Genomic DNA, 12,135 nt, shown 5'->3' with positions numbered 1-12,135 from the left:
TTTATCAGTTTAGCGTTCATAACATTACAATTATTTTCCTTCGATTGCTAAATCCTCTTTTCTCGGAATCAATCTTGAGGCATTAACTTTTTTTTTTTTCTTTTTTGAATTGCACTGCAGAATCGGTAGCTATTAAAGACATCTTTTCAAAATTCTATTTCTCTAGAATTATTCCATTTCGCACAAATTTTATGTCTTGCCATTAGAAACTATTTAGCTTAAAATAATTGAAAAACTTGTATAACTTACAATTCAAACTTTTTTCGAATATTATCTTAAATAATAATGATAAACGAATATTATAATTGAGTTTGACAACTTTTCGATTCGCTTAAAACGTTCCCGAGATATTGCACAATACGCAAATAGTAAAATTAATATTAAAAGGTCCTATCTTTTACATTTCTTTAAGAAAAAAACATATACGTACACAAAAGAAAAAAGAAAAGAAGAATTGCTTGCTTATGGCATTTCATACCAATTTTTTTAAATACGTTTTCATGTTTATGCTTACGAATATAATCCAGTTATGGTTATGTATATGGGTGATTCTCACGAAATAGGACAATTCACTGTCCCTTGCTCCAAGATCTAATACTATAATACTAAAATAACTTTTTTTTTATAAAAATTAATAAAATGCATTGATGTTAGCATTTTAAAATGACTTTGCACTAGCATTGACTGTTTTGTATAGTTAAAAAATTTAATTGAACTTCAAAATGTCATTTTCCTGGCATGTCCCAAACAATGTTTCCAAAAATAACTAGCTTCAAAACATCCCATAAATTTTTCAATATCTAATTTTTTTTTATCTCAACCGGTGTAAGCATTTCTAGAAAATACGCAGAGGGTATTATTTACAAAAACTTCGTTTAAAATCAATAATTTGTTTGTCCCAAGAAAATCTGTCATTTTCCTTTCTACTTTTATTTAGTGGTTTATAACCAAAATAGATAGAGCCAGCAATCAATATCTTATGTTAATAGATTAATTAGATACTCTCCTATATGAACATGTCTTGTTGCATGAATAAAGAACCAATTTTCTGGTTAAAAATCTATTTCAAACATTTTTTCAAAGATGAGTAGGTTTTTGTGTTGTCATTTTCCTGGCTTTTTGAAATAATTAATAACATAAGCTACATAGATTTATCTGAGTTATTTTAAGAAATCCTGTTGTTTTCTGCAGAATGTAAACGTCTTAGGCCAAAATATTAAATTAAAGTTATATGCTATAAAATGGCGAATTTGTCATTATCCTGGCTGTCATTTTCATAGCCTACGAATTCCAGGACATTGAAGTGTTAACAAATTTTTTTTTAACTGCTAATACTGTAAGGAGGAAAAGCAAATATTAACCTAATACCAAGTTTATGTATGATTGTAATATGGTTGGATGTAATCAAAGTTATTTATTTATTTAATGATTGATTATTATACACAATTTTATTCTGTACATATCAACAACAAAAAAAAAAATTGTTTCTTTGTACAGTGGATAAAAAGAATTAATTTAAGCAATTTATGGTCCATCTAACATAAAGGCTTAGGTTGAGTTACTTATTATTAACTTAAAATGAATGTTTTTTAAACTTCTAAGCTAATATGTCATTTTTCAAACATTCAAGATTAGGTGAATTTCTATTTTATTTTTTCTCTCGAGCAAATGTCAATAAACTACACTTCTGTCTGTAAGATATTAATAAGTGTGACTAAAAAAGTATACAAAAAAAATTTTAGATTATTTTGAAAACTTTAATTTTGAAGAAATTTTTTGGTCCGAATTATCATGTTTAAAAAGAATCACCCATATATATCTTGCATATAATATGAATATAATATCATGGTTATGCATACGAATATAATCCAGGAAGTAAGTTTCCAGAAACTTCTGGGAACTGGTAGTAGCTGTGGTCCTCTAACCGATATATTTTTCTACTGATGTTAGAAAAAATGGAACCAAGAGACCTTGACTTCCCGACCGAATTTGATCGTCAAAGGGAAGTGTAAACGGAGAAAAAGTTCTAAAAATGAATTTAATCATATTTATTTAATTTTCATAAATAAATTGATGATGTTAGTTAATTACTCTACTTGGCCATATCTTTCGAAACATATAAAATAAAAAATCTTCGCATAATTAGAATGAGGAAAATATAACAAGAGTTATATTAGAATCTTAATTTATTTTTACTGATTATGCCTAATAAATTAAGTGCTTTTTAGTTACAGGTCTTAATAAATAAAATTTAAGAAACTATATCAATTATGAAGTATTAAGACATACATTGTAAGGAAGAGGTCATTTATTTACAGGTGATACAAATATATCGAATATTAAAATTGTCACGAATACATTATTCAAAACTTCAAATGCAATTTCAGAACCCGATGCGCAGAAAATTAAGAGTATGAACTCTGAATTCTTTAAATGATTTGCAGAGTACATGAAATCTCATGATTTTATTCATTTTTCAGTAGGTGGCTGATTTTCTCGCTTTTAGTGAATCATAATTTTTCAAAATTTTTGCTGAAAGTTTTAATTTTTAAATTGGTGTTAGAGTAAAAGAACGAAACCTAGAAACGAAAATTGCTATAAAAACCTCACTTTTGTTCGAGTTATACCCAAAATCTAATACAAATTGTCAGTTTGTGTAAAAATAATGGCTAGTTTATTGGTTAATGATGCAAAGTTTTTCATCTGTTAATGGTGTAAAGTTAATTGTTTTTTCAACAGTTAACATTGTAAAATCAATGAATAGTGTCTATTATATAAACTGTTGTGCAATACATATCCGAAATGGTTGTCTTACGCAATTTTTTTGAACTTATTATTTCATAAATATTTCTTTTAAAACTTATTACTTCGTAGATATTTTTTTAAAGCTTATTACTTTGTATATATATTCCTCTAAAAAAATTATTACTTTACATATATTTTTAAACACTGCAATTTCATAGGGATTAATTTTATAAATTCTAATATCTAATTTGGTTTATAATTTAAAAATTTAACAAAATATTATTGACAATTTCTGATTAACGAATTATTTAAAATGTCTTTTTTGTACCACTTACTTAAAAAATACAACTACCGAAATATTTTTCAAGGGAAAATCGTAATTATTTTTATTATATTTATTCCGTAGAGCGTAAATCCTTAGAGATATATATCATCTAAATTGATGCAAATCAATAAAATAATTTAAATTTTAAGTGGATTTTATTCATAAACCCGGCTCAATTGAAAAAAAAACAAACAACGTAAGTGCTCCCGATAGATTTCGAGAATTTCGGATTGCCAACTATTTTATTTTTTATTACTGTTATAAAAAAAATTTTTCAGAAAATTGAAATTTAATTTTTGAAAATTTTTTTTTCAATATGTAACTCGTCCTACAAAAATGTCAAATATATTAAAATTTCAAATTCAAATTTTTTGTCACTTGCGTTGAGTTTTCTATTGTACAACAGCATACCTTAAATCTTTCCTTTTAAAAGCAGTTTTTTTTAAACAGTTCCTTTGAAACACTTTTTTCTTTAAAAAACTTTTTAATGTTTGTACCGATGCAAAAAGCATGCAGTTTTTATTTTTTCAAAAAAATTTCTCTCGCTTAATAAAATTTTTTTTATTGGTCATTGTTGAAAATGTATAAGTTTTTCCTATCTCTTAATCATAAACTCAAAGTTTATTTTTGCAGGGAATATTTTAAAAATGCTAGATCGATCCAAACAGCTAAATTCAAATTTTTTTGGAATCCACATTTGAATTGCAGTGGAAATTCCTATGAAGGTAGAGTAAATAGATTATAATCTTTTTATAGTCTATAATTTATTTTTATTTTTTTACTATTTAGCAAATATTTTTTTAAAATAAATATTTCCATACATACTGAATATTTCTTTTTTTGAAAAATTAGCTACAAAAATGTAATATCTTTAAATTTCGAGAACACTTGGAACATTAATAAAATACTAAAGGATGAAAGCAAATTAATTTTAATTTAGTCTTTATTTGTCTAAGTATATTAAATAGTAGCCCTATGATAAGGAACATAGACAAAACGTGCTATATAGACAAACGACATAGACGAAAGGTAAAGAAGATTATTTTTGATTGACCTGTTCAGCTTTTCCAAAATATTATTTTAAATGAATGAAATGATTTGAAAAGCTAAACACAAAATATAATTTTACCAAACATGATTGATAAAATATATTATAAATTAATCTTAAATTACCTCATTCTTGTATTCAGTAATGATAAAAATGGGAAAGGCAAAACGAGATCATATACAAAATGGTTTTGGGCGATTTATTATGCCTTTTCAAAATATAATTTCAATGAAATACGCAATCAATAATTTCTCTCATTTTGAAAGTTTGAAAAAGAAAAATAACTTCTGCAAAAAAAGGAAAAATTTATAAAATACTCGAGGAATTATATTAGTAATTTGAAAAAAAAATATGAAAGATGACATAATGTAAAAAAGTAACTCACAAAGTTTGGTTTTCAATACATTATTTAAAATAAATGCATAGTCAACCATTTCTTTTATTTTAAAAATTAAACAAGAGACATGTTTTTTATTGAAAAGAGGAAAAACTCAGAATAATCAAGTTTTTGAAATATTAATTAAAATAAACATATAGTCAATCATTTCTTTTAATTTCAAAAAATTGAACACGAGGAAGGCTTTTATCAAAAATAGGGAAAAATCTGAATAATCAATGAACAAAATAAAATAAAATTATTTCATCCTATCCTTGTTTGGTGAAACCAATGAGCAATAAAAATATTATGAAAGATGCGGTAGTCTAAAAAAAAGTAACTTACAATGTTTTTGGTCAACACTTTAAAATGTCGCTTTAAGTAAATATGGGGAAATATTCGTTAATACTTAACAAATAATTATTGTGTATGCGATTTTGAAATCCGGAAACGGAAAAAGGTGGAGAATGTGTATCTCAATTACTTCCTTAATATTTCCGCTTGACTTTAAATGGAACTCATGTTAAACTATGCCTACTTGTAACATTGCGGAATTCAAATCCGTAAAAACATTTTAGTTAATGCAGCAGAGAAGGGTTTGATTTCTTGAGATGCTATTTAACAGAATATACGGCAAAAAAGGCTATAGAACTCATCTAAATTTATTTTAAAAAATGTAGCATATAAAAAAAGAAACTGATTGCAGTTTTAAAATCAGTGATACGAAAATATCTAAGATCCGTTAAAATTCTCACGAAAAAAAAAAACAAAAATAATAAATAAAAAATAAAATTTGTTTTCCAGTTTCATGTTTCATGATTAAGCGTGCAATGTATTAAATTTAAAATCACCAGTCAAATTGACAAGCAATGTTTATTGCCTCTTCTCAGGTTTATCATTAAATTAACTGACATCTCCAATATTATATCGCTCATTTGGTAAAACAATGACGTAACCGCAAAATCAAGTTACGTCATTGTTTCACCAAATGAGCGATGTATAGAACACTCTATTCCCGCTAAAATATCGAAAGAGATGTTAAAAAATAAAATAAATAAATAAAAAATTAATCCTTTTTTTGCCATTGGTCGCTGGTTTTCAAAGGAAAAATTTTTTTTTATATCGCTCATTTGGTGAAACAATGACGCAACTTGATTTTGCAGTTACGTCATTGTTTCACTAAATGAGTGATATATAGAATACTCTATTCCCGCTAAAATATCGAAAGAGATGTTCAAAAAATAATAAAAAATAAAATAAATAAATAAATAAAAAACTAATCCGAATTAATTCTTTTTTTTTGCCATTGGTCGCTGTTTTTCAAATGAAAAATATTTTTTATAACACTCATTTGGTGAAACAATGACGTAACTTGATTTTGCAGTTACGACATTGTTTCACCAAATTAGCGATATAGCCTTTAATTTGAAAAGGAAATTGCTAAAAATTAAGAACTATCCAATAAGAAGAGCTTTCGTATCTTTTGTAGACTAATTATCTCTCTCTGTAGACTAGTTATCTCTAAGAAATGGATTTACAGTCTATATAATAATATTTAGGGAATCCATGATAATGATTTCGGAACACATATATAATAATATTTTGGGAATCCATAATAATAATTTGGGAACCCATATATATAATAATATTTTGGGAATCCGTAATAATAGTTTGGGAACTTATACAAAATGTTATATTTTGGAAATCCATAATAATATTTTGGGAATACATAATAATATTTTGGGAATCCATAATAATATTTTGGGAACCCATACATAATAATATTTAAAGAATCCATAATAATATTTTGGGAACCCATACATAATAATATTTTGGGAATCCATAATAATAATTTGGGAATCCATACATAATAATATAATGGAAACCCAAAATAATAATTTGGGAGCACATATATAACAATATTTTGGGAATCCATAATAATATTTTGGGAACCCATACATAATAATATTTTGGGACATCCATAATAATAATTTGGGAGTCCATACATAATAATATTTTGGGTATCCATAATAAAAAGGCTTCACGAATCATCGGCAGAAGACGAAGAAAATATCTATTCATATTCAAAACTGAAATTGAATAAAGAGAGAGAATTCACATAGAAAAATATAAAAAAACACAGCTAAAAGCATTCGCTACTAATAGGCCTTAAATACACAATTTAAAATGAGTTTCGAGAGAAGAAATGTTAACAAATTCCTTGTAAGCGAAGTTCAACTCACAAAATCTCTGCACAGTGAACTGTTGGTGAAGGTCTGGGAAACATCCCTGAGGATGATCGGAAGACATTCCATCACAATATTTCGAGACCACTTCCTCAATTTAGACATAGCTCTGAAGGGGAAGGACAATTTCTCCAGATTCCTATACCCTATGTGGTACTCCTCCTCTCTATATGCAAAATTGAAAGTTAGTTTGCTTTTACTCTATAAACAGGATAATGGAAGCACATGTTTGAATCTCGTTTTTATTTGCAGTTGGAAAAATTAAATCGGATGGTTTATCATAATTTAATTTGTCCCGCAGTGGACTGATCGTTAAGACACGGTTTCCGGCAGATCACCGAAGTCAAGCATCACTGGCTGTGGTCAGTGTGCGGGTGGGTGACCACTTGGATTAGTCTGCGTAGGGACCGAGCGTGGGCGGTATTGGTCCTCGTTAAACTGTTCTACCGTAAAGTGCTCGACTTCGCGCACAGGTAGTTGAGCTACCGAAGCGGGGGTGCCATTCCTTCTGCAGAGGATCAAATTTGTGATGGCATGTCTTCGGATCATCCTCAGGGATGTTTCCCAGACCGTCGCCAATAGCCCATTGTGCAGCTCTAGTGCGACGTAAATGAACAACAACATAATTTCTTTTACAAATTGTCGTTTGCATCGAAGACCACCTAAATCGGTAGGTGAAAACATTGTCAAAGATTCGACTTTTGTAAATATCTCTTGAAGAGTTTCATTGGCTGGCGTGGTGTTTCTTACTTCTAATTGATACATCTTTTTGGATCATTGTACAGAAATTTGCTCGCATGCTACAGTTAAAACACTTAGTTTTTCAATACTACCGAGCACGTTGTTAAGGAAATAACATGGTCACAAAATTTCTATCTTTTAAATGTTCGCTTTAATTGAAAGTAAAGCAAATAAAATGTAGAAAAAATCTAAATTAATTGGTTTGAACTCAAGGATGGAATAATTTGAGATGAAAGAATTTGAATTTAAAGATCAATTTTATTAATTTGAACCTAACTGAAACCTAAATAGCTGCATGATAAAATGAGCACCAGAGCAAAATCTGCAAACTGCTTGCTGGAAGAAATGTGAAATTTGGCTATAAACCATATTATTGTGTCAATTGGGATTTGTGTTTCTTTTTAAAAATTTAAATATTCAGTTAATCAAAATTGAAGCAAATATATACCTGGTCTAATCTAAGGTGATTAGACGTTTTCAAATCTTGAGGACAGTTCTCGATTTTCAAGAGTTACTGTCAAAATTTTCAAACTCTTTGAGGACAGAAAATGTCAACCAATGCTTTAGAATTGAAAATATTTCTTCGTTTTTTATGTGCAGTGAAATATAAAATGAATAAATAAATAAAATCAGAAATGCTCTTGTTTTATTAAACAAGATAATTTTATCTTACCGAGTATACTATCAAAAAACTAAAAAGTACCTAATATCTTTTTTTAATATTTTTTTATCTCTATGAAAACAAACGAAATAGACGAAAAAGACGAAAGCTCCTTCTCGCCTGGATTACACGGTATTAAATAACAGAATTGAGTCTTACATAATAAACATTCCTTTTTTAGAGATTTATTTGAATTTTAGCATTTAAATAAAACAAAAGCTCACTACAATTAAATAAAATCATTCTACTAAGATTATGTTTTAAGCTGGAAAAATATTCATTAGAAGTAATATGCATAATTTGAAAGTTTATAATTTACTATATTAATAGAACAAACAAGTTTAAAGCCACTATTAATAAATAAAATGAATAAATTTTATTTCATTTCTTAAAAACTATTATTTAATTAGAACGGGTTTTAATTAATAGATAAATTTAAAGATATGTATCTTAATACGCACTGTGGGCCAGAAGACCATGATTTTTGACCGAAAGTCAAAATTACATTTTCAACTAAAATATGTGTAGGCAGTTTTAATACCGCCTAAACTAAGTATTCATAATCATTCCAAACATTATAATTTACTTTTTGGACCGACGAGAGCACAATGTAGTGAAAAATATGTTAAATTTTCTTTTTAAATGTAACTTTCAAATTTATATTTCAGAAATATATACAGGAATTTCACCTTACTGTTACATTTTTATCAGAGTAATTAGTCTGAAATCATAGTATAATTTTTCAATTTGTTGGATTAGTTAATACTCTTGACAAACTTATAGTTTATATCTTATCATTTGACATTTTACAATGTTTGAATGACTTTCGAAACTTAGTTCCGAAAAGTTCCACGAGGTAATTAGGTAAACTTTTTCTTGTTGTCTTCTTTGATGTTTCTTCTTTTGAAAAAACCTGCCTCATTTTATCAATATTGCAAAGGTGAACTAAATATACCGAAAAACAAAAATTATATTTTTTCCTCATGTTATCGCGTTATTTCGTAATTAATTCGAGTTATTTTGTAATATTCCTCGGAAATATAATTTGTTTTTCATTTTTAATATAAAATTACGAAAATTATTATATTTTCATTACTATATTTAATTATTTAAACGTATTAGAATATTATTTTTTTATTTTTGCTCTCCATATTTCAGCCGTCATTTTTTATTACTTTTTTTTGGTATTTTTAGTGTATTTCAAAATTTCAACAATGAATGCAATTTACCTGCACATAAAAACCCCTAAATAAAAAATCCCAAATTTTGAAACAAATTTTATCAAAATACTAATTTTGGCCACGAAACCTTGGATTTCCTTGATATATTTAAATGTATGACATTTGTTCACTGAATATTACATAAGTAGACAAAATTATAAGTTGTTTCTGAATTTGAATAATGATAATCTGCATTAAAAATTGAAATAGGTTCAAGGTACAAAATTATTTTTAATAATGTTTTCTACTTTTTAATCATTTAATGGTTTCAGTTAATCTGTCTGGCTTAAATCTGTTAATCTTTTTAGAAATATTTTTATAAATTTATATTCAGATTCAATTTAAAAATAATAATTTTTATCGTGTATTTTAATGAATCAGTTTTATTTTAATGAACATTAATAGAGTATTATTAATATTGACACTGCTTTTTTTAATCTAAACAAAGGTAACCATTTTTTATATATTCCCCCCCCCCCGCTGAATCGAATGAAGCTTAACACACGTCAATAGAACAAATAGTTTAAAAGTTGCAAAAGTTTTTAGGCATAAAAAAGCATTTCTTTTGACACTTATGTGTATACTTTACAGATTCAGGGACTTACTGAACATTTAAGGTACATTTTCCGATGTATTTTTTTCATGCTGATTCAAATAAGACAAAACAGGAACTTATACGGTTAATAATTATAAAGTTATTAGGGCTTTGTGTAAAAAAAATCCAATTTTGAACTTTTATTTATGCATTTTACATTGCTATACACACAAGTAAGGTATTGTTTTCTATGCATTCTTCTCACTTGTGTAGGGTAAACCAACCAGTGAAGGAACACTACCCAGTGAAGGAACATTTCATATATATTGATTAAAAATAAGAATTTGAAAGTTTTTCTTTAGATTGATTGGTAACAATAGCTTACTGCCAAGCAATAGGAAGTCATCTAGCAATGTTTTGGATTACCTGGTCAAATAGACTTCTCTGGAAAAAATTTTGAATTTGTTATTATCTCTGCAACACCTTGTTTCTTTGAAAAAATTATAAGGTGAGTGTTTGTATTTATTTGTTTGAAGTGGAATTAATTGCATGTAATAGTTTTATTTTTCTCACTGTGAAAAAGAGAATTCAAAATATAGTTATTGAAGTTACAAGGAACAAGTGTTCCTTTACTGGTTTTTTTTCAAAGTTAACGAAAATAAAAGATTAACTTTAATTTTTTTGTACCTTTAGTGATGTTCCGCATCAAAAGTATATTAAAAATACGAAAAACAACTTCTAACCAGTGAGGGAACATGCATGTTCCTGTACTGGGCATAGATTTCCCAGTGAATGAGCATTATGTGTTAACATGTTGACACTTTAATTTTCAATTCATGAATACAAAAAAAAGTTAACATTTTCCAAGTATTTATATGTTATAATTTCAAGAATAGGCTTGTTTTTAAATATTTGTATTTCTTAGAAATTCATAAAGGGCATTAAAAAATAACCGAAATTAAGTGTTCCTTTACTGGGTGTTCATTCACTGTTAAGAACTGTTCCTTCACTTGGAAAAACTGTTCCTTACTTGTTATTTGAACCTCCAAAACTTTAAAACAATATTATGTAAGTTCGCTACAATTTTTTTTACAGAATTTGCAATTAGTAATAAATATGTAGACACTGTCATTTGACTAAAATTACGAATTTTGAAATTAATATGATTTTTTAAAAGGCAAGCGAAGCTTAAGTGTTTCATCACTGGTTAGTTTACCCTAATCGAATACCATCAAACACGAATCTAAAAGGCTGAAACTTAAGGTTGAAATGTTTCTTTGTGTATTAAAAATACTATTTTTTTAAATTAATCTTATAAGAAAGAAAACATTGATAACTTCAAACTATTAATCCGATCAACTCAAATTTTATCTATACTTATATATAAAATTTTGACAAAGGATTTCTCTAATGACAAGGACGCCCTCTATTGAAGGATTTCTTTTTTAGATTTCTCCCTTTGATGGACAGGTAGTTGGGTACTTATTAAGATTCATTTTTTAATGTATTTTTAAGTAATAGTTAAAGTTGTAGTTAATAGCTAGTTATATGTTAAGTATTTATTTAGAATAACTTTGTGCTTTCATGGAAATACTAACTTAGTTACAAAATAAATATTTAGATTTTGTTGTTCCTTTCTAAAATGGGCATAGAAATTTTAAACATCTAATTATTGTCATACCAATTATTGATGACGGAACTTGCCTTTTTCGAGCAATAGTATTTATGTTACTCTGAATAACTAAAAATTGGTGGTTGTTGACTTACATCGGTGAATGTTGACAATCACATAGTCGCTTTGGTGAATGTTCGAAATATATATGAGCCGCTCAGAAGCCAATGCGGTTAAGTCCATTTTTTTGATATTTTCTAATTTTTGGAAATTTTGATGAAATAAATAATAATCTTCTTAGTTATTAAAGGATTTACTCGTTGGTTACTTTTTTCTAGGTTAGACAGCCCTTTTTTTAATAGCTTCTGAATATATTGTATAATAATTTCAGAAGCCATTGTGAATAAGTCCACCTTTTATCAATATTTTTTTACATAAGCTTTGAAATTAAAATTAAATTCTTCTTTCGATATTTGTTGGTAACACTGAAAAACAAGAAATTCATAGTAACTTCAGGGTTGCCAGACGTAGTATTTTTAATACTACGGTAGTATTTTTTCACCAAAAAAAGGGGTATGGTATTTTTCGTAGTATTTTTTTAAAATGTGGTATTTTTTTTTTTTTTT

At 27.1% G+C, this 12,135-nt stretch overlaps 1 protein-coding gene across 2 annotated transcripts in view; it reads right to left on the bottom strand.

Moving 5' to 3' along the window:
* Positions 1–12,135, bottom strand: part of LOC107439806 (vesicular glutamate transporter 2.1) — a 45,585-nt gene that overhangs the window by 29,261 nt on the left and 4,189 nt on the right. Inside the window, exon 1 of one of the 2 annotated variants that reach the window (XM_016052513.4) lies at positions 4,840–4,968. The exons of the other annotated variant lie outside the window; for it this stretch is intronic. The gene's annotated coding sequence lies outside the window, so the exon portion shown is untranslated. Of the gene's footprint in view, positions 1–4,839; positions 4,969–12,135 lie in introns of those variants that run through there. 2 annotated transcript variants of the gene reach the window in all.

Source organism: Parasteatoda tepidariorum, chromosome 7 (genome assembly GCF_043381705.1).
Source record: "Parasteatoda tepidariorum isolate YZ-2023 chromosome 7, CAS_Ptep_4.0, whole genome shotgun sequence".
Classification (NCBI taxonomy): Eukaryota; Metazoa; Arthropoda; class Arachnida; order Araneae; family Theridiidae; genus Parasteatoda; species Parasteatoda tepidariorum.
The sequence above is the reverse complement of the archived record's forward strand: the minus strand, read 5'-3'. Positions and strand labels throughout refer to the sequence as shown.